At 43.4% G+C, this 23,611-nt stretch overlaps 1 protein-coding gene across 8 annotated transcripts in view; it reads left to right on the top strand.

The window, feature by feature from the left end:
- Positions 1 to 1,841: 1,841 nt before the first annotated feature.
- Positions 1,842 to 23,611, top strand: part of ELOVL7 (ELOVL fatty acid elongase 7) — a 39,816-nt gene continuing 18,046 nt past the window's right edge. Inside the window, exons 1-2 of one of the 8 annotated variants that reach the window (XM_048502588.1) lie at positions 1,879 to 1,958; positions 22,005 to 22,116. The gene's annotated coding sequence lies outside the window, so the exon portion shown is untranslated. The other 7 variants (XM_048502590.1, XM_048502587.1, XM_048502592.1 and 4 more) reach the window with 7 other exon arrangements.

Here is a 23,611-nt window from a genome sequence, read left to right as displayed (position 1 = left end):
TGCAAGCCCCTTTTGTCTGGAGTTAGGGTCAAAACTCCTTGGAATCAGCCAGCTATGGCTGAGGACTCTTAGATTCTGGCTGCGAATTCATTTTCTCTCGGACTGTAATTTCCTTGGTCCACCGTCCTTGCTCTCTTTGACACCCATTCCAACTCCTCTGGTTTTCTATAATTGAAGAAAAAATAGCCTCTTATTGGACTGTCAGTGGATTCACTTTCTGTGTCCCCTTTTGTCCTATTCCAGAAGCTTATAGAAAATTAAAAGCTGTCAACTATTGGATATAGGACAGTTCTCTTACCCTAATCACCGCGAGCTAAGAAAAACGTGCTTCCCCCCCTGTATTTTTTTTCTCTCCCATTTGAACAGGGCCACTTTGGCACACTACCTGCATTGCTTTAATAAAACCCTGGTTCAAAGGAGAGCCATAATGCTCGCCAGGTTTAATGTTGTGCCTTCTGCCTTGTTACATGGCAGATTTAATAAGCAAGAAAAGGCTAAAAGATTGTGCCCATGTAACGATGGCTCAGTTGAATCTCTGGCCCACCAATTACTACACTGTCTCAGATTCAAGGAAATCAGATCCAAGTATGTGAATCTTACTCCTTTACATTTACCCGATCTCCCCGACTTAATTAGATTACACTACTTGTTGGACAACCCTGATCCTTCTATCTGTATGATAGTGGCAATTACTAAACACCAGTAGATTTCCTTCGACCTAACATGTATTTCCTGTATTGTATATGCTTTTTAATCCGTTTTTTATTATTGTTGTATACTGCTGTCTATGCCAATAAAGGCTTGCTTCTGCTTGAGGCTGGGTACACTTCTGGTTTATGGGGATCCTAGGAATTAATGACCTCTCAAAAACCCTATTGTTAAGTCTTGAAAACTGAGGGTTATGGCATCCCTGATTGAGTCAATCCGTCACATATCATCTTTACCTTTTTTTTCAAGGTTAAACAGCCCTCGCTGTCTTGACTGATCCTCATGGGGCAGCTTTTCTAGCCCTGCGGTCATTCTGATTGCCCTTCTCTGCACCTTTCCAAGCTCTTCAACATCCTTTCTCAGGTGTGGTGACCAGAACTGACCAGACAATTCCATGTGTGGTCTCACCATAGTACAATAGTGGCAGTTTTATTTCCGGTTCCAGTTCTAATTAAGGTCAGTCCTCAATTTTTCTTTTAAATAGGAACTGCCCACGGCATTCACATTTTTCTTAACCCACCCACTATCACCACAAAGTCCCTTTTTTGGTCTTCTGTTGCCAGCTGGGATCCCATTCCAACATCCATCATTTTATACTAGCTCACAAAGAGCCTCATTTGCCACTTTAATAACCCTCCCTCCCCCCCTTTGAAGAGACTGATACTCCAGCTTTCTGTTCCGAGGCAAGCAACAAACATCCAGCTCCATAGCTGCAACTATTTAAACAAAACGAACGAGAGTCAATACTCAGTCACTAAACCCCACCTAGCAAACTGTAGATGCGAACCTACACAATAGTAAACTGAGGTCGGCTAATATTTAACATCGGAGCCAGCACCAATAGCAGCGCTAATCTGCAGCACAACGCAAATTAATCTGCGCTTCTGCAACCTCAGCAACGATGTTCCTACAACCCCTCAGGTGAACTTTCTGTAGGCTCAGCCTGCGCAAGCGAAGCTCCACGCCCTCCACCTGTCCTGTTACTAAAACAGAGCCAGGAAAGAAGTCTGTGGCATCACGTGGGCAATTAAAACCGCGGGTGGGGGGAGAGAAAAATGACTCACGGCTGGCTGCGGCCAATCCCATAGGCGGATTCCGCTAGTGGCCCTCGGAGGGGGCGGGCACAGTGCTGGGCTGAGCCATGTGGGGTGAGAGGGAGACCCGGAGCCGCTTCCTCGTCCCTGGCGCACTCGCTGGCTGGCTGCAGGTGCGTTCGAAGCGCTGGAGGGGCCCCGGCTGGCTGGAAGTGGGTGAGTGAGGGAGAGGCTCACGCTCGCCTACCTGCCTTCACTCCGGCAGGTGACCCTTCTTGGAGAGAGTTACGTTGCCCATGGAAAAAACGCACCGGTGGGGAATACGGGAATTGCGCCAACTTCCCCGGAACTTTATGCGTTGGGAAGTGCCAAAGCTCCAGTGGAAAGAAGCGGAGGAAGTGGCTCCGCTGGGCGGGTTGGCGGCGGAGCGCAGAAGGCGGGGCAGGGCAGGGCAGGGCAGGGCGCGCCGGGGCTGCGGGGATGGAGAAGGGCGCGCCGGAGCGGGAGGGGACCGGCCCGGCCCGGGGTCTCGTTTGACAGGGGGCGGCCAGCAGTCGAGGGACAGAGGCGCGGGAGCCCAGCGGCGGGGCAGTTCCGTGGTCTGCACAGCGGTGAACTTGGAAAGGGCGGTGGTCCCTTTCTGGCGCGCCCCTGCCGGGGAATTTGGAGGTGGGCGCAGCCTCGCTGGCCCCAGCCCAGCCCCGGAGTCCCAAGCGGCCAGGGGCGCTCTCCGCACGGGCGCTCGTCTTGCTCCGGCTCGGCTGCCTGGCAGTGATCGGATTAGCCAGGCAACGAGGCGAGGCCCAATGCGAGGGCCGCCAAGGTGTCCCCAGCCTGACCTACAAAACGGAAGCTTTCGCTTCTGGAGCCGCCCGCCTTGGCTCCCTAATAATGCCTGCTTGCCTGGCCCGGGTGGGGGCGCGGAGGAGAGCCGGCGTGGTTGGCTGACTGGCCCGTAACAGCCTCTCTCCTGTCTGTCTTGCGGTGTGGCTTCTCCTTGCTCTTAAACCCCCAGGCACAGGCACTCCCGGGAGGGCTGCCCTCGTCATTCGGAAGTTATGCGGTTAAAAGGCACAAGTAGTTGGACAGGCACCGAGAGGTCTCTGGTCTGGATCGATGTGTTCATCCAGTTCAGTTCTTACAAGTACAGCAAGTGAGTGGGAAAGATGGAACATCCTGCGAGGAGCTGAGTGATGTTATCTGCAAGGAAATGGGTGGGTCGCCTGCACTGCCACACACCCCAAAGGATGTGTAAAAGAGCCACTGATCTGCTCAGGGTGTGCTGGCGGAGAGACTCACCTGGCCGAATTGTTTAACGTAGTCTCTGTGTGCAGTTCAACTGCCTTGTTGGCAGGTGTGGTATTAAAAGCATTGAGTACAACTCATTTGTAATCTGCCAAACCTTGTATAGAAACTTTGTTGTAAGCCTGCTTGTAATGTAGTAATTCATATTGGCTGATCTGTTAAACTAGTCAAATAGTTGGAGGGAGGACATCTGTTCATCAAGCAAACTTGAAAGCATTCCACCAACATTTGTTGAGTCTTTGTTGACTGAAAACTGACCAATCCAAGCCCTAGTGGAATGCTCAGAGGCATGAATCAAATTGCATAACCATAACTGTAATAACACAGTATTGCTCACAATACTGTCTGGTCAGGTGCTATATTTCTTTTGGCCTATCCCTTCCAGCTTTTCACGACTTCCATTCACCTCTCTTGGAGTGAAAGATGGTGCATAATAACTCATTCTGGGCCTATCCTCCCTGCTGGGATTTTCTGTCCTCTTTTTTTAAAGAAATGACCCATTTTTTTGGTTTAACGTCTAATTTTAGTTGATCAGGTATATTTAGTTGATCAAGTCTAGAGAAATGAGAGAGATTGGACCTGCAAAACCTGCTTTCAAGTTTGGTCAGCTGTGAAATGGTTGATTTGCCCTGGACAAATCTTGTAAAAGTAGGAATAGCGACTGTCTCTCCCACAGAGATGCCGGGAAGATATACAAAGACTTGGTTGTGCCAGCCAATAGCTGAAGAGGCACTTTACACATTATGCCATAATGGCCCAGGTTTGCATAGACCAGGGGTTGGCAACCTTTACCACCTAAAGAGCCATTTGGACCTGTTTTCCATGGCCCCGAAGATCTACTGAATGCCTCTCCACTCAACTTTCCTTCCAGTGCTGCTCTGGAGGGCTGGAGGGACTTGCCCATGCTACCCTCCGTCCTCCAGGCCACGCAGAGCCGCAGTATAAGACTGAAAGAGCCGCATGCGGCTTCGGAGCCGTGAGTTGCAGACCCTGGCATAGACAATGTGAGTGAGAACTGCTAATGTGCTCTATCAGTACATGTTTGTTAATCTGCTTGTTTCATTCACACTTCAGAGTGTTTACACCTGAACCTGAAATTTAATTAGAAATAGGGTCCTTCTTCATCGGTTATCAAGTTGAAAGGATTGTGCAGGAATGTAGGACCTGAATAGGCCCGCTTATCCTGTGCTTTTTAGAACTTGGACGCCAAACAGGATTGGCCACAGTTAGTTTTTGAATGGAATGTCCCATGACTGTGGAGGCAACTCCGCAACCAGCTCTTTCTTCTTGGGATCTGACAGATTGCAGCATTTGGAACTGAAGGCATTTTTCCCCTCAGGGTAAATGGGTTTGACAAGTCTTGGAGGCTGGAGGAAAAGGGTGAGGTAGGGTGTAGCATGTTGTTTGACTTGCTTTATAGGCCTCTTCTACAATTACTCCGGTTTGTGTTGGATTGGGTGATGGTAATAAGGTGGGCTAACCTGTTGCTTAGGAAGAGGGCTGGGCTAGAAATGCACCTGGCTCCTTTTGACACTGAGATGTTGCAGATGAAGGAAAAGAAGCGGTAGAGATAAAACCTTGCATGTCACTGAAGTGCTAAGAATGATGGGTTTCTTGTTATGTTTTGTAACTAGCATCTTACCTTATTAACCGCTCTGTGGGGATCAGCTACTCCGCAACCTCAAAAATGGCAAGTTTGACAAGGTGTCTGTTAAATGTCTGCCAGCCCCTGCTTCTGTTGAAGACAGTGGCTTATTATGCATAACATGCTTTTCTCAGGGCAGTAGTGGGGTCTCCTTGCATTTCTCTGTTTACGCATGAGGAGGCATCCCACTGTCTGCTGCGCATCTTGCCTGATGAACTCTCCCGGCTTTCAGTTCTAACTTCTTTTCCTGGTTCTTTTAACTCCACCCATCAGTTCGCTCTTAAAGGCACACATCTCGGGAAACCTGGTAGTCACAAGATTACTGGCTTTCCAAAAATTACCCCTCCTCAAATAAAAGGGGCAAAGCAATTCCCTGGACCACACTCTGCTAAAGAAACAGACTATGTCCTAGAACTGATATTCTCCTCCTCCTCCCCCCCCCACCTACTTCCTGCCGCTGCTGCTCCTGTGGAAGGAGAAAGACACTTGTTGTTTCAGTAGTTTGGTATTTCAGTATTCCTGTACTAAATCTATCATTATTTTGATAGATTTAATATGATACAAATGCTTGAAGTTTAAATGAAGTTTTAAAAAGCCCTCCTCAACACTGGGGAGGGTGAAAGTAGAGCGCAGGAGGCAGCGTGGAGCAGAAAAGCCCAAAGCAAAGAATAACACAGGACCATTTCTTTCATCTTCCCTGCAAAGCAGGGGAAAAGGTTGCTGTTTGCTTGCCCTCACAAGCAGTGGAGATTATGGGATCTGTTCCTTTGTGAGTGTGGGAGGGGGTAAAAGCAGGGGTGGAACGAGGCAAACTGTAGCCCTGGGCAAAACCTGAGTTGGATGCCCCCCCCCCCCATGGGCAGCCACTCCACCACGTCCAAATTTTTTTTGCACCAGGACATTGGTGCCTGCAGGGGGTGCATTTTTAGACATATCAGACCCAAAATTTCAGCGTATCATCAGGTGACTGTCCTTATGCTACCCTCCAGGCTTAGTGAGGTTTGGTTCAAGGAGTCCAAAGTTATGGACTCCCAAAGGGGGTGCCCCTTCCCCATTGTTTCCAATGGGAGCTAATAGGAAAGGGGGGGCTACAGTTTTGAGGGTCCATAACTTTGGCCCCCCTGAACCAAACTGCACCAAACCTGGGGGGTATCATCAGGGCAGTCTCCTGATGAGACCCTGAAAGTTTTGAGACTGTGCCTTTAGAAATGTGCCCCCCCCCCAGCCTGCAACCCCCATTGACAGCAATGCAGAAAACTCAATACAGAACGAAGATTCTTGGGCAAATTTCTGGGATGTTCCTGCAGGGGGTGCATTTTTGGAATTTATCAGCACCAAAATTTCAGAGTATCATCTGGAAACATCTGGGACCCCCCCAAGTTTGGTGCAGTTTGATTTAGGGGGTCCAAAGTTATAGATCATCAAAGGGGGTGCCCCGTCCCCCATTCTTTGCTAAGGAGATAGGGGCTACCCTTTTGAGGGTCCATAACTTTGGACCCCCTGAACCAAACTGCACCAAACTTGGGGGAGTCCCATTAGGACAGTCTCCAGATGATATCCTGAAATTTTCCCTGTATCATGGGAGAACAGCTATTCTTTTTCTCTAAGCTTGCTTCTAATCCTCAGGTTTGAGGAGGGCATAGATCTGTGTCTACCAAATGCTACCAAATGCTACCAAATCCCCTGGCCCAGATTGCATTCATCCAAGAGTTCTTAAAGAGCTCAAGCATGAAATTGCTGATGTTCTCACATTAATATGCAACTTATCCCTGAAATCAGGCTCCATCCCTGAAGACTGGAAGATGGCCAATGTCACACCAATCTTTAAGAAAGGGTCTAGGGGGGACCCGGGAAATTACAGGCCAGTCAGTTTGACATCTGTTCCTGGTAAATTAGTAGAATCTATCATTAAAGATAAAATTATTAAACATGTAGAAAAGCAAGACCTGCTGAGGAAGAGTCAGCATGGCTTTTGTAGAGGCAAGTCCTGTCTTACAAACTTACTAGAGTTCTTTGAGGGTGTAAACAGACACATGTGGATAAGTGGGGAACCAGTGATTACATTGTCTACTTGGATTTCCAAATAAGCTTTTTTTGGACAAAGTTCCTCACCAGAGACTGTTGAGAAAACTCAGCAATGAAGGAATAAGAGGGGAAGTCCTCCTATGGATTAAAAACTGGTTGAGGAACAGGAAACAAAGGGTGGGTATAAATGGGAAGTTCTCTACAATGGAGATGTAGGAGTGGTGGTCCCCCAAGGATCCGCTTTTGGGACCAGTGCTCTTTAACTGTATTCATAAAATGGACCTGGAAGTAGGGTGGGTAGTGTGGGGGTGGCCAAGTTTGCAGATGATAACAAATTATGTAGGGGTGGTAAGAACCACAAAGGATTGCTAAGAGCCTCCAAGCTGGACTCTTTGATAAATTCAGGGTGAGTGGGCTAAGAAAATGGCAAATGCAGTCTCAATGTGAAGCTTAAATGTAAAGTGATGCACGTAGGGCAAAAAAATCCAAAACTTCACATTGCCACACGCCACAGGGGTCAGTGCCATTGTAGTCACAGACCAGGAAAGGGATTTGGGCGCTCTTAGTTAGATAGTTCCATGGGACATGTCAACTCCAATGCATGGCAGCGGTGGAAAAGGCAAACTCTATGCTGGGGATAATTAGGAAAAAAAGGAATCTCGAGAATAAAACTGCAAAGATTGTCATGCCCCTTTATATAAAATGAATATGGTGCCGGTAATCAAGCACTCTGGAGTACTTGTGTTCAGTCTCTGGCCATCATCTGCAAAAAAAGGATATCAAGAGATAGAAAAAGTGCAGAGAAGGGCAACGAGGATGATTGAAGGATTGGAGCACCTTCCTTATGAGGAGGAGAGGCTGCAAGCCGCTTTGGGACTCCCTTTTTTAGTTTGGATGAGGAGGATCGCCTTGAGGGGATATGATTGAAGTCTATAAAAATTATGCATGGGGTAGAAAATGTTGACAGAGAGAAACTTTTTTCTCTCTCTCTTTCCTACAATACTTCAGAACCTAGGGCATTCCATTGAAAATGCTGGGGAAGAATTAGGACACTTAATAAAAGGAAACACTTCTTCACGCAACGTGTGATTGGTGTTTGGAATATGCTGCCACAGGAGGTGGTGATGGCCACTAACCTGGATAGCTTTAAAAAGGGCTTGGACAGATTTATGGAGGAGAAGTCAATCTATGGCTACCAATCTTGATCCTCCTTGATCTCAGATTGCTAATGCCTTAGCAGACCAGGTGCTCAGGAGCAGCAGCAGCAGAAGGCCATTGCTTTCATATCCTGCATGTGAGCTCCCATAGGCACCTGGTGGGCCACTGCGAGTAGCAGAATGCTGGACTAGATGGACTCTGGTCTGATCCAGCAGGCTAGTTCTTATGTTCTTATGTTCTTATGTGTCAACTTTATTTTAAAAAACAACTAACTGCTAATGGGAGTGAATCCCTTTTGGTGCAGGGTTGTGCAGCCTTCACTTGACTTTCCTTTTATGCCTTTGTATCTCAAGTAGTGTAGCCATATGCAATCTTTATGCTGAGTAATCTATGAGAAGGCTTTGGATGGATAGCCCTTGATCTCTGAGATAGAATAGCCCCTGACTAATTTATTGATGCTATAACTCCACCTAAATTCCTTTTCTGTCATCTTCCTCAGATCCTGGTAAATGATTTCCTGATACATGACTTGTTTTTAAAGTAATGGTAAAATAGGTTCCACCTACTTTGTAAATAATACCAATCTCAGTTAAGTAACTTCTCTGGACTGGGAGATTAGGTACTTGGTTTGTGGATGTTAAAGGTAGGAATAGCCTGAATGAATTTTTTCAAGTCCTGTTCTCTGAATCCATTCAATTCTAGGCTATCGCCCTGATCTTCAGATACTACACTCACAGCTCTGTTCCTATTGGTGATGTACATAGTATTTATATTCTAAAATGATTGATAGTCAAGTTTGATAGCTTCTGCAGAGCCATTTTGGGAATCTTTACCTCTTCAGTTCAGACTATTAAGCTTAGCCACAAGCTCTTTTGAAAGAATGAAGTTTATGCTCTGGTGAAAACGGCTCCCAGGAGGGGATACTGTCTGATTCTGGGCCTACCCAACAATCTCTTTCTTTTAAGATGCCAGATGGATGTTAAAGACAGTAGTGAATTATTCCATTTTACTAGTCAAAACTTTTTTTGGGCAGTGAAACTCTGTGCCTGTCTGTCTTCTCTTCACACTGTGATTGAATACATTTGTGGGCCTTGTCTAGTTCTTGGCTTAAGGCTATCTTCCGGCCCCCTTTTAATTCCAGTCAGAGGAATTTTCAGGAAAGTGTTCGCAGCTTATATTGCCCATTCTGGATTTTCACGAAATAGAGATCAGCTGGTCTTCATGGTTTCTTATGTGGCAGAAGTTCTGGATCTTCAACCCAAATCAAATTATTTCTTTGTGTGGTTTGATGGCCATTTGGGTTGGCTTCAATCCTTTTCATCCACAAAGAATGGATGCTGCTCAATTGGGGCAGAATTGCTGTGAATTCTTCCACTGCCCAGACTGAGAGCAATTCTAGAAGCACTGAAAAGGCCACTAGATATTGGAAACTCTGAGGCAGCTGCAGAGAAGTTATGTCTGGGGTCATAACATGAATGGGTGTTGACTCAGTAAAAAAGTAGCTGGATCCCTTTGGGGATCGGGCGGTATAGAAATTGAATAAACAAACAAACAAATTAGTAGGGGTGTTATGTCCCTTGTTGAGCCTTTTAAAATGTTAGTTGTGGTAGCTCATCATAATAGTAAAGGGCCTGGTTCCAGTCATTTGATCCTTGTTGTAAGCTGTCTTGGTCTAGTTCTGTGATGTGGCATTATAATGTGCATTGGAAATATTCACATGAAATATAGTTTGGAAGAGACTTAAATAAGCTTTTTAGTACTGCATGTGAAAACAGTTGGAAGGACTTGGAAGTGAGTAGCCTAGGAAAATTTTTTAAAATGACCCAGTATTGTTTCATTTTCCAGTCTATAATTGTGTGCAATGCATACAACTGGAAATATTAGTAGAAGGCATATTCTAGCTTACTTTTGAGTGGATGTACCTGAAATTGGGCAAAAGAAAGGAATTAGAGAAGTATGGCTCATCACAAAATCCAAAAACCAGAAGCTGAGAAACATCTTTAAGAACCACAAAAATATATTGCATTTGTTTCATAGGTTAGTCAGTTTGGTCTGAGCCTCGCCAGTGCCTGTATGTAAGGCTATCTGCAGATCACTGGTTTTGACACTATCAAGGAAGCTGAGATACTCATAAGCTCCAATTGAAATCAGTTAAGGGCAGATGTTCAAGGAAGGTCCATGGCTCAGTGAGTGGAAGATCGCCAGGGATATCTGAATGCAGTGTTATTTAAAACAATCGTGGAAAACAGTGCTGGTTAGACCTAGGTCTGAGATCTTGGAGAGCAACTGCCTGTCTGAGTGGACATTGCTGGACTGGGTAGATCAGCAGTCTTGGTGGGTTGATAGAGGACCACCTCTTATGTAAGGGAGGAGTGTGCAATTTCTGCAGAGTGAGCCATACCCTTCTGATATGTGCATATGCTTCTATATCAGGGGTCTACAACCTGCTGCTCTCCAGATGTTCATGGACTACAATTCCCATCAGCCCCTGCCACCATGGTTGGGGGTGTCAGTGTATCCTCTCCTTGTGGAGTGCATGCCAGTCCCCACTTTCAACCTGAACAGTATTCATGCACAGAAGAATAGAAATAATTCATGCTGCTTATATTGCTGAAGTTCTTTAATATCTGAAATGCCTTTTAGAAAGCCTTGCAGGTAACATGAAATAGAAGATATTACGGTAGATTTTTTAGGTTTCGGGTGGTTCTTCTTGAATGTTTCCCTGGTGGGTAGGGATGAGTCTTGGTGCAGGGCTAGTCGTCAGGAGCTAAGAATGTCTGTTAAAATGTTACATATACAAGATCATCAATGATTCTCAATAGCTTGCTTTTGTTTAACTTGTTTTAGAAAGTGAAATGACTGATCATACAGAGTGGGGGGGAAATTGCTTTGTGCTTGCCCCTCTTCCATGCTGAGAAGGAAGTCAGTTAAAAGGGGGGTACTTTTTTAAAGACTAGAGTTGATATTTTTACTGTGTTTTCCTGGGTGTTTTCGGGGATGCATGAGCTATTCCGCAGTGGCTAGCAAGCAACTGGTTGCTCACAAGCTAACAGTTGGAATTCCCTGTGACACTTCATTGAAAATTAAGTTTAACTTGGTATCCAGATCTGCTGGTTGTCCTGTATGTTATGAGTCAGTGTTATCATGAAACTCTATTTTAAATCCAGAGTAAACATTCTTTTGTGTTCAATTTTGTAATACGAGTTTCAAGAAGAAAGGTGGTGAACTATAAAGTGAAATAAATGTAAAAACTACTTTTGTTAAATTTTCATCTTCACCTTTCCTCTTCAGAAGTGTCAAACTAATTTGTTACGAGGACCAGATGTGGCATAAATTTGCCTTGGTCGACCTGGGGGTGGGGAAGAGTGACTGCCTCAGCTGGCAGTCCCCAGCAGGCTCACCAGCCCAGCTCGGCACAGGGTGGGATGGGGGACTGTTGAACACACAGCAGGTTTTTCAGCCCATATTGGCACTGGGTGGGGGGAGGTGGTTACGTCCGCTGTTGGCAGCAGAATAGGTTGGGTGGATGCTTTAGCTCGTGAGCCTGCAGCAGGTCTACCAGGTCAAATTAAGAGCAAGATGGGGGGGGGAGGGTTGCCTCAGGTGGCTTGTGGGCCTGTTAAACTCTCTCAAAGGGCTGGACCTGGCCTCTGGGCTGCATGTTTGATATGCTACTTCAATGATACATGAGTTTACAGAATATACAAGAGTCTCATTGTACAAGAGTCTCATTGTAGTATTGGGTGCATTGAAAATTGTTTGAACAAAACTAAGGCATTTGTACTTATAAATCTCATGAGTATGTCAAAGAGTAGAGCTTTATATTCTGACTTAACTATAAATAATGTCTTCTGTATTCTTAAGCCTGTAAAATGAGTTTAGGTTTGATCAGAGGACAATATATGTGAAACCCCTCCGCAATTTCTCTGTTTCTGGAGGTGGAAGGCTGCATTTTTTTCCATCTTCAGAAAGGAAAAAACCTTGTGTGTCTGTACCAATAATATACCATGAAAGAATAAACAGGTCAATGCCACAGCTGATGATAAGAGTAGGTTACATTTATTTATTTCTAAACTTTTATGCCACCCATCCCCTGTCAAGTTCATGAGGTTTTGTATTTGGTCCATTAAAAAAAAACATAGTACATAAAAAAAATCAGGACAACCTGATTTGTAATATCATGAAATGTGCAAACTTCTGCACATAACCTTTAAGTAGTTGGTCACAGGAAGGGTTAATGAGTGAGGCAGATAACCAAAACCCGGACACGTTGGAGATAATGCTGAGCTGCTCTGGCTTCACAAGGCAATTGCTTAACACCAGAGCCTATCTTTTCAGCCATAAGGTCTAGACAGGGGTCTGCAACCTGCGTCTCTCCAGATGTTCATGGACTGCAATTCCCATCAGCCCCTGCCAGCATGGCCAATTGGCCATGCTGGCAGGGGCTGATGGGAATTGCAGTCCATGAACATCTGGAGAGACGCAGGTTGCAGACCCTTGGTCTAGAAACTTGGTATTGTTGAGGCTGTAGCAGTGTAGGATAGTAAACCAATATTGGAGAGGTTGTGGTCTGCTTTTGTCAACTGTAAGGAGTCTCAAAGCATCTTGTAAACACTTTTCTCCCACTCCCCCAAACAGAAACCTGTTCTGGCAGTGTAGGATAGTAAACCAATATTGGAGAGCTGTGCCTGAAAAGGTGCACAAGATATTGAAGAAGAAATTTGAAATGAGACCAGAAGCCTATTTATTAGGAATAACAGAGGCACTGATGTCAAAGAATAATAGTGCCTTGTTTTTATATTGGATCATAACAACAAGAATTGTTTTGGCCAGAAATTGGAAAAAGCAGACAATACTGAATGTGGACGAGTAGACTGAGAAAATTTGATCTGTTGTCAAATTAAACAAATTGACTAGTCTCTTAAGAGAGGATTCACTAGAAAAAATTCATGAAGCGTGGCTCCCATTTAAGTATATGAATACTCTTATGAATATAGACATAGTAACAGAATGAAGAGAAACTAGAATAAGTGTTGGGAATAGGAATGAACAATGTGAAAGTATTGTATAGAAATAAGGAACGATGATGCTGAATTAACAATTTATTTTTAATTAATATTATGTATATTGGAAATATATAGTTAACTATTAGAAATATCAGATGAATTTCAGTATGATTCAGTGGGTACATTACGTTTGACCGCATATGCAGATTCGCTGAGAATTCTTTATACTGAGGTCTGTTAGAGGCAGATACTAGTTTGTCAAAGTGTTGGAAGAGGTTTGAAACAGTCGATGTGTACATTAGCCTCATTGTCATCTGTAGTAAATGGGTGTTGCTGGTTTTTTTGTATTGTTTCTGTGAAGTGAATATTTAGGGCAAATTAGTACAAAACAGGAAGTGTTCCCCCCATTTTTTTAACTTACTGTGATAAAGCAAGCTTATAATTGATGAAAAAGTGTTGTATTTATTTTGATATTCCCATTTTTTCATAGCTTCAGAGCAACAGAAGGATCACATCTCTAAGGTCAATTCCCCTCCTCCATCCATATTTACTCGGTTTGATCTGGTGAGATTGGACTAGCCTGGACCATCCAGGGTGGGGCAATTTTTTAAAATCACCCTAGAGACATATAGTGAAGTTGGTGTAAGCCAAATTGAGATAGCATTACCTAGTTAAAACTGGCACGTTCTCTTTGAACAAGAAATATATGCATCCGATCCTGTGGTTATATATCAAATAATATATGAGGAAAGGATTATAATCTGGATCTACCCTCCTATATTACCATAATGTTTTTATACAGCCTACGCCAGTATGTTGTAAGATCTTCCCTGAATAAAAGGTGTAGAGAATGTTGAAATTAGATAAGGTTGTTTTCATAAAGGTATGGTCAGTGTTCTATGTATCTTAGTTTAACTAAGACAGTTCCTTGGAGACAGTAGCTTCCCTCTGCGTTCTTCTGCTTGATGGTTGATAAGTAGAAATTGCAGAAAATGGGTAGAATTCCCAGTGTGTGTTTTCATTGGCAAATGTATGTACATTTCAGTAACTGAGCTGATACAAGGGATTCTGTTGGACAATTATTGTTCAGAGGAGCATGGATGTCTCCTCCACCATAATTTTGGAATAATGGCTAAAATGTATGAGGGGTCAGTGGAAAGAAGAACACTTGGCAGAAAGGGTAATGCAAGGACTTCTGAGCAGAAACTGTTTTTTGGGAAGAAAGACTCTCATGTGAGTTCCCCCAAAGATTTGAAGGTGAGCTGGCTATTATAACCTGCTTTTCACTACCTCAAGGAGTCTCAAAGCAGCTTACAATTACCTCCCCCACCACCACCACAAGGGACTCCATGTGAAGTAGGGAAGGCGGGGTTGAGAGAGTTCTGAGACAATTGTGACTAGCCCAAGATCACCCAGCAGGCTTCTTATGGAAGTGTGGGGAATCAAACCTGGTTCTCTAGATCAGAGTCTGTTGTTCTTAAGCACTATACCTGCAGAGTGAGGTTTAAGGAGGGCACATTCGTAGGGTATGATGTCATTCAGTCCACCTTCTAAAGTAGCTGTTTTCTCCAGGAAAAGTAGAGTATATGCTATAAATAACAAATGTGATTTATGTGGATATCAGTTGTAATTGGGAGATCTCCAGCTCCTACCTGGAGATTGGCAATCCTACAGTAACTCTGACTGTGATTGCAACACCTGTCTTAGGCAAGAAAGCCAAGAAGTTTCCTTGCTGTATTCATGGTTGCAGTTCAGCACCAAGGTCCACACAGTCTGAGCACATAATAACCTTGCCTCTTTCACTGTTTCCCAGAGAGGTTTTGGTAAACATATGATAATGAAGATTCTAAATTGATATCTTTGAGAAATAATCTGGCGCACAGAATGTTCCATAAATTTTCTTCTTATTTCAAATATATGAAACATCAAAAACAATACATTTCAAATCAACTATTGCAAGAAGAATAAACTGATTTTGCAAACAAATGGTCCTCAAATCATCAAAATTTTGGCCTTTCTGAAGGAGTGTAAGCTTTATAACTAGACTTAATTTATTTTGTCCCCCAAACCTTGGATTTTCAGAATCTTGGCATTTTTGCTAAGCTTAAGTGCAAACTGTTCCATGAATTCTTAAAACAATTTTACAGTCTCTTCATCTTGAGTTGATTGTAGCATATATTTGTGTTGGGATTCCAGCATGACACAATGTGGAAACATTGCAGGCTTATTTAAGCACCTCTTTTAAAAATAAAAATGAATACAAATGATGGCTGGTGTGCAATGTATAGCTGTTCCTACAATTAAAAATATTATCTAGGTTGCAACTCCAAGCTGCTGTTCTAGCATTAGAAGTAAGAGCAAATATTTTGCCTGGCTGTGGCAATTTTACGGCTTACTGCATGTTGCTAAGTGACATAATTGATTACAGCATTTGTTGGCAAGTTGGCAAGTTGAGTAACTTCAGAAAAGTATTCCCTGCAACTAAACTTGCTGAGTGATCATTTGAAACAATGGATAGAGCTCTAAAGTGATGGTTCTTTGTAATTACAAGTTGATAATGTAAGTCCTCTGTTTGGTTTACCTAGTGGCTTTTGTTGCTGATGGAAATAAATAAATAAAAACCTTATAGTACAATGTGTGAATATTTTTTTTCAAATTAGAACCTGGGTGTTTCATTTTGTTTCTTTACAGTCTTGTATTCCTTCCAGAGAACACTTGCATGCTGGTGTTCAGGGAAGGGAATAAATGTTTTGGTGCCATATTTAGGAGGACTTCAGATTCTTGCCTGTACAAGTTCATTAGGCTGTTTGGCAAGTTGCTCGTGAGGCAATAATCTTAAACGTATATTTAAATGCACTGTAGGGGAAATGAGTCAGATCTGTTTATACCCATGTAACTTTTGGAGACCATGGCTTTATTTCACTGAATCAAGTTCATTGAATAATTTATTACTTTTAATAATAACAGAATACTCTTGTGCAGTATGTTTATGTTCAAAATTCTGAGGTAAAATAAAAGTTTACAATAAAATCCCTAAAACAACAATAGGGAATACTATAGCAGGGCTCCCCAAAGTAGTGCTCATGGGCCAGCATGGTGAGCAGTGAACTGGGTTTGATTCCCCACTCCCCTACATGAGTGGGTCTTTTAAGGCATGTATTATGTAGTCAGCAACTTGCACCAATTAAAACTGTTTGTTGAACTTGACAGTTTCACACAGAAAGCTGGGTCTATCAGTGTTGGTATTGTGTAGTTTGGCTGTCTATGGTTTTTAGAAGTCTTTGACATCAGCTGCTCCATGATCTTTTAATTGGAAATGCCAAGGGTTGAAATCTGTGACCTTCTGCATTCAACTGTTGCTCTACTATTGAGCTCCAGCCCTTCCCCAATTGAAGTGTCTAAATACTCTTTAAAAATAGCCTCATGTACAGCATGTTATAGTGGTCAGAATGTCACATGAGAATGAGGCAGACCCAGGTTTGAATCTCCACTCTTTTATGGAAGTTTGCTGGGTGTCCATGAAGAAATGGTTGTGGTTGGTAGGATAAAATAAAGGAAAACAAGATTGTAAGCTGTCTTGGGTCCCCAATCAGGGAGGAAAGCAGGGTAATACAAGTTATTTAAAACGATATATAGTATTCTACTCTGTCTCAGGTAAAGATGTTGGTACAGTTAATTGAGGTTCAGTGGTAGAGAAAATTGTATGTTTCCACATTACAATATGGTCCCAAGCAAATATGAGAATTATCATTGGCTGAACATTATTTTGTGCATTACTGAACATGGTACTTTAATACAAGAGCTTTTATAGTTAACTGAATTACTGTCACCAGTATTTGCCCTTTGCAAACTAGTGGGCACCAGGATCAAGGCAGAACATTCTACAACAGAGGAGGTCCAACATGTTGAGTTCTGTGTCAGAGGAATATACAATCCTACTACCATCTTTTTCTGAGACAGAGTATAGATGGGTGAAACCTTGAGCCATTGGCAGCGTTCCATACTGGCACCTGGTGGCTAATTCCCCCAGTCAGTGGTGTTGATTCTTATGGTAACTTTCCCTCATGAATACATGCATAAGAAGCTGAGGATATAAACAATGGTGTTGAGAGTTAGTTTCCTAACTAACAATTAGTTAGGAAAACAATTGATGATGACTAAGACACTTTTGTGGAAGACATTGATTCATAGCATCTTCATGGGTCAGAAACAATTTGATGGCATTTAAACATGCACAATGTACTATTTATTGTTGAGATGCCATTCTTGAACCTGCAGCACCTCTGCTACTTAATCTGCCTTTCTTCCGTGAGTCATCTACCAGTGTCATCAGAGTAATTTCTGCCCCCAAATTAGACTTAAACTCTGTTTGAAATAGGTCTAAAAACCTGATCCAAAATGGAGGGTGATTATACCTCAGTGATAGTACCTTAGATGTGCATGTGGCCATTCCCTGTCATCATGCATGAAATATCATCATATAATGGATGCTAGAGACCTTCCTTTGTCTGACACATAGGAAGTAGCTCCTGCTAAGAGGTAACATGGAACTAAATGGTAAAATTGCAAAGGCCCAGAAAAAAGCGGAATATTTTGGGGAGAAAGGTTCCCCCTAACCTAGGAACATATTTAATTTTTTTCCAATGAAAAATGTTATGAATTCTGACGGGGGGGGGGGGGGACTCCTGTGATTTTTTTCTCTCTCTTTGAAATAAATGAAGTGCTTTTTAAAGCTAGGTTTTTAGTCCCTTTGACGTACAAATACTTTTTATACAAGGCAACCTATACAGAAGTGGGATTCAACCAGTTCTCACCACTTCTCTAGAAGTGGTTACTAATTTTTTCTGAGTGCCGAGAAGGGGTTACTAAAGCAGCCTCCCTGCCCAATAGGGACTGGAGGTGCATGTGTGCGGCGGCGCCACTGTTTGAATCCCACCACCATCTGAACCTGTTATTAACATTTTTGGATCCCACCACTGAACCTATAGCATTAAACCATGTTGCCTATAGTAAGGCTACCAAGGAGGTCTGCTATACGGAAGCTGCCAATGGCAAACCACCTGTGCTTATCTCTCACCTTGAAAACCCCACAGACCCGCCAAAAGCCAACTATGACTTGATGACACTTCCCACCTCCATATTGTAGACACTTTAGATTCTGAGTTTGTCATCAGAGTATGAATTTTGAAAATCCACACAAAGGCGAGGGATGATTCTACAAATACAAGGGAACCCTCAGTGTTGTGGAAAAATCCAAGCACTTGAAAGTTTTTTTTAAAAAGAAAACCAAACGAAAAACATGAGTCTTGTGCAAGAGCAGACATTGCAATCCAAACAAAAAAAATGGTCAACTGAAATCATGGTCAGCATTACAACTGGGCAGTGAAGAAAAAGATAGCCAAGAGGAGAGGAAGAACGTGGTGTCCAATGAGTATAGTGAGCCTTTGGTTCTACTTTGATTAGTGCTCAATTGTAAAAACAGTAGCACTGAACTGAAGAGAACCAATCCGTTGATGACACTGTGGATAACAAAGGATGTTAAAATCAGACTTTAATTCTTAGTATGTCAGAGTATAATTTTCTCTTTAAAATAATCTGGTTTATAGCAGAAGCTGAACTTAATGCCGATGTAAGACGTGAATTTATGAAAAGGTGTTTCTTCCTAAAGACAAAACTGGAAAATGTACCTTCATCAGACAATGATTGTGCATTACAGTAGTTGATATACTATCACTTCATGCTGTGGGCTAGCATAAGGTTGGCAAACTTGTGTAAGATTGGCACACTAGTATCCAATGACCATCATTTTGTGATTGTTCACACCTTCCATCAAAGCCAGTTTGTTATGGTGTCCTCTCTACATTCCAAAAGGGTCCACACACCCAGCATATAATCCCGTGTAACATCTTCTAATCAGAAGAAGGTGTTGTAGTGTTTCAAAGAGGAGGATGTTGTAGAATTTTAAACAAGATACTTAGTAGTGTGGTATGAAACTATAATGAGAAAGTAATCTGACCAGTGTTAATAAGGTGACTGTACATATATTGTTATTTAACATCTATATGCGACCCCTTGCTCAGTTGGTATGGAGCTTTGGGCTGACCTGTCATCAATATACTGATGACACTCAGCTCATTCTGTTGATGGAGGGGGGAACAGTCATTGCCCCTGTAGCTCTCCAGCATTGCTTGGAGGCGGTCGCTGGTTGGTTGAAGCAGAGCTGGTTAAAACTGAATCCATCGAAGACGGAGATCCTCTGGCTAGGCCGGGGAGGAGGGGTTGGGGATTTCCAGCCGCCGGTGTGGGAGGGGGCTACATTGGCACCGGCCTCCTCCATCTACGTCAGAGCCTGGGGGGATTACCACACTGGATTCGATCTCTTTCAATGGAGACCCAGGTGAAAGCCTATGTACTCGCTCCCCGGCTTGCGTTTTTTTCATAAACTCCGGCTTTGAGGCCCGACGGCGCTGGCCCCCTTCCTCTCCCAAACGGGATCTGGCTACTCAGATCCATGCAACGGATCACCTCCAGGCTAGACTATTGCAACTCGCTTCATTTAGGCCTTCCCTTGGCGGCTGATTCCAGAAATTAAAACGTTGGTCCAGAATGTGCGGCGTCCGGCCTGCTCACAGGAGGTGCATTCAGAGATCATATTTCACCTGTGTTGCTACCGCCTGCACTGGTTACCGGCTGAATTCAGGATCATCATCAAGGAGTGTTGGTATTGGACCTTTAAGGCGAACTTGTGCTGCCTGGGACCTCCCTGCATCTACGGGACCGCCTTGCAACCCATATAAACCTAAATCACCTCATGCCTGACGGCAGAGTACACCGACAAATTACTGATAGATCCCTGGCGCTTCATCGACAGCGGCAAGGCCTCCACCCAGGCTTTCAGCGAGCCTTTAACAGTTCTGGCCCCTGCCTGGTGGAACACTCTACCTCCAGCTATGTGGGCCCTGCGGGATCTTAATGATTTCCGCAGGGCCTGCAAGACAGAGTTGTTCCACCGGGCCTTTGGGGAGTCTGGCCGCTGATGCCCCCCCCCTTCTTAACATCTGTGGACCCTGCTGTCTCTCTTATCTTTTCTTCTTCCCCCTCTTCCGTTAGGGGATGTATTAAAAGGACACCATCGATATATCTGATGTTAGAACGCTGCATTTTAATGGGGTTGGTTTTAAGTATATAGAGCCATTATTTAATGATTATTGATTTTATTGTGCTCTATCTGTTTGTTCACACCGCCCTGAGCCCTTCGGGGGAGGGCGGTTTATAAATATAATAAATAATAATAATAAATAATAATAATATGAATCTTTCCTCTTGTTTGAGTCCAATGCTCCATATTTCTTTAGTTTCTGACTCTTCTTTGGAGAACAGGGTTAGATTCCTCACTCCTCCACATGAGTGGCAGACTCTAATCTAGTGAACCTAGTTTGTTTCCCCACTCCAACACATGAAACCTGCTGGATGACCTTGGGCTAATTAGTTCCCTCAGAATTCTCTTACCTCACAAGGTTTCTGTTTTGGAGAGTGGGAGAAAAGTGTTTATAAGATGCTTTGAGACTCCTTACAGTTGAAAAAAGCAGGCCATAAATCCAAACTCTTCCCTTCCTCCTCCTCTGACAAAGGGAATTTTGACTCTCAAAGGCTCATATCCCCAAAAGTCTTGTTCCTGGACTCAAATCTGGCTGTCCTGCTTCAAGCCAACCTGGCTGCTATCTGAAACTTGTTTCTGACAGTTATCTACACATGTTCATGCCATAGATATTCATGTTGCATTTAAGACATCAAGTAGTGGTGATAGCTTCATGCCTACGGACTGTTGCATTAGCTGTTTATATTTCAGCATGTGATAATTCATGTTTGAAAGAGATAGCGCTCCATCAGGAAAAGCAAGGGCGTGGATAAAGATTGATCTGTATTCTAAGGCTTTTCAGCACACCCATCTGCCTCCGTTGTTCTGCTGAGGGTGTCTGGGTGTCATTAGTTGAGGGTTTGACCCACCTCATCCAGCACAAATGCAGGCTACCTTCTTCCAACACACGGCACATCTGTATTTTTTGGACTGTTTCAACAAAAACCCTTCAGAGATGACATCTACAACTACACAGTTCAGATAAATTATGTTTTTGCAGACATTAAAAGGCCACAGATATGTGATTATCTGCCATCAAGGGCCTTTTAATACAATGCTGATCTGCTGTTCCAAACATTCCTGGTCTTTACCCTCCTAGGAAAGTATTCAGATCTTTAAATGCAGGGTAATTGTATGTCTTTTTAATGAGGCACTGATTTCCCTTGCCATCAACCATATTAAGCCAGTGGAATGGGCTGAGCACAGGTGGGAGAAGCTGTCTGTTCTTAACTGAAAAGGGAAGCTTTCCTTCAGTAGACTGTAATAAATCTGTTTTAAGAACATAAGAAAGAGCCTGCTGGATCCGACCAGAATCCATCTAGTCCAGCACTCTGCTACTCGCAGTGGCCCACCAGGTGCCTTTGGGAGCTCACATGCAGGATGTGAAAGCAATGGCCTTTTGCTGCTGCTGCTGCTCTTGAGCACCTGGTCTGCTAAGGCATTTGCAATCTGAGATCAAGGAGGATGTTTTGTTCTTAGTAAGGTTGGTGAGGGTGCTTGTGAAAACTCAGAGGAAAATATTAAGTGCTAGAAGTTTTCTTGGCTACCAGCTCCTCTTGTACACCTTATCCAATTTGTTTCTGTTACCATTGAATATCCAGTTTATTGCTGTTGAACAATAAAGATGATAGAATACAGAAAGAGTTTTCAAAACTATCTGTTTTGTCCAGTTCAGCTAGTTAACAATATTTCCTCTGAGGTTCAAGGTAGATTTTTTGAAAAACTGACAGCTCCTCCTTCCTGCAAAAATAAATAAACATCAATAAAAAGCTCACAGGTATCCCAGTTTGGCAAAGATATCAAAAAAATTGGTCTTAGCAGGTAGATTTTGCAAAAAGTTCTCAGGCATGGACGTTCACAGATATTAAGTTTCTTGTAAGTTTTATCTGGTTCTAGTACCTGAAGGGGGAAAAAGTGAACAGGTAGGGTGTTCAACAATTTGTGCTTCCTCTGTTGATAGCTGCTCATCTGGTTTCCAATGTCAGGAACACCCAGCAAGACTTCAAATGGCAATCATGGCAAAGGCAATCTTGGGCCCTTGAGAACGTTCTAAGGCGAGAACGCTGCTTGGAACTGTGTCTGGAGACAGAGTAAAAGGTGATGAGAAGCTTTAAGTGCTGCAATACGTGAAGTACTTTGGTATCACAAAAGCTTTGGAATGTAGCAAAAGTCCTCAATACCTTGTGCAGCTCCCAGATCATGGTAGCAGGAGATACCATGAAAGATAGTATTGAAATCTGTTGAGAAGTCTAGGAGAATTAACAGTCACACACATTCCGTTTTTTATGCTAGTGCATGAAGAAGAAGAAGAAGAGAAGAGTTTGGATTTATATCCCCCCTTTCTCTCCTGCAGGAGACTCAAAGGGGCTTACAATCTCCTTGCCCTTCCCCCCCTCACAACAAACACCCTATGAGGTGGGTGGGGCTGAGAGAGCTCCAAGAAGCTGTGACTAGCCCAAGGTCACCCAGCTGGCGTGTGTGGGAGTGTACAGGCTAATCTGAATTCCCCAGAGAAGCCTCCACAGCTCAGGCGGCAAAGCTGGGAATCAAACCCGGTTCCTCCAGATTAGATACACGAGCTCTTAACCTCCTACGCCACTGAGTAATGTATACGCATCCCCTAAGTATATGTTCACTGTGTGCATTGAGTTGACTGTCATTCAGAATTGGAGGCAAAAGAGAGCTTTGTGTTCACATAACCATCACATAACGATGATGTCATGAGTGAACTGGGGAGACAAGGTTCAGTTTCATGAGTTTTGCTTGCAGTGATGGTTGAGTTGCTTGCTTGACCAACGTGACCAGGGCAGCTCAATGCAGGTGTGCTTAGACTCCGTTCTTGGCACCAGCAGACAGATTCATATGTTATTCTGATGGTATGGCTATTCTCGGACAAATACAATAAATGAAGAATGAATTGAATAGGCTGACTAACCTTTCCAGAAACCTGTGCTGTAATTAGGGATTTCCAGGGTCCCATGCTACTTGCATTATAGGGACAGATGTGCAGTTGAGCTTGTGTGCGCCTTGCTGTTGCACTCGTGCTTGTGGCCAGAAGTAATGAGAATAACTGGGATGACTACTTAGAGAATGAATAAGACATTGAGCGTAAGCGTATACTTTATTTCGATGCTTTATAAACTAACTTCCTGTTTACAAAATGCATTTATTACCTTTGCATTGTGGGAAGACTATGCCCTGCAAACTGCTGAGGAACTGACTAAATCTGAATCCCATCTTGTTGCTTCAGGAGATGGAAATGGAATGCATGTGTTTAAACTGTTGAGAAGTTTCCTCTGTCCATAATATTACCACTGTGGGATTTGTAAATGCTATTTGATTATAAGACTGGTTACCATTTAATATGACGGTGTGAACTGGAAAACTGAGAAGGAGCTGCAGCCGCAGCCAACAGGGCCTACTTTTCATTAGCTAGTCACCGTTAAGGTTTATGCGGAAATGCACATGGGATAATGTGACTCAGTTGTATAGTTAGGGTGCTAAAGGTAGCTTCTCACCCTCTCAGCTTTCTTAGCACTTCCCTAAAAATAACCTTATATCCCTTTTCTGCACAGATACTAAATATCCCTTT

The sequence above is a fragment of the Sphaerodactylus townsendi genome, linkage group LG07 (genome assembly GCF_021028975.2).
Source record: "Sphaerodactylus townsendi isolate TG3544 linkage group LG07, MPM_Stown_v2.3, whole genome shotgun sequence".
NCBI classification, from domain to species: Eukaryota; Metazoa; Chordata; class Lepidosauria; order Squamata; family Sphaerodactylidae; genus Sphaerodactylus; species Sphaerodactylus townsendi.
Note: the sequence above shows the minus strand (reverse complement) of the source record. Positions and strands in the feature narration are given on the sequence as shown.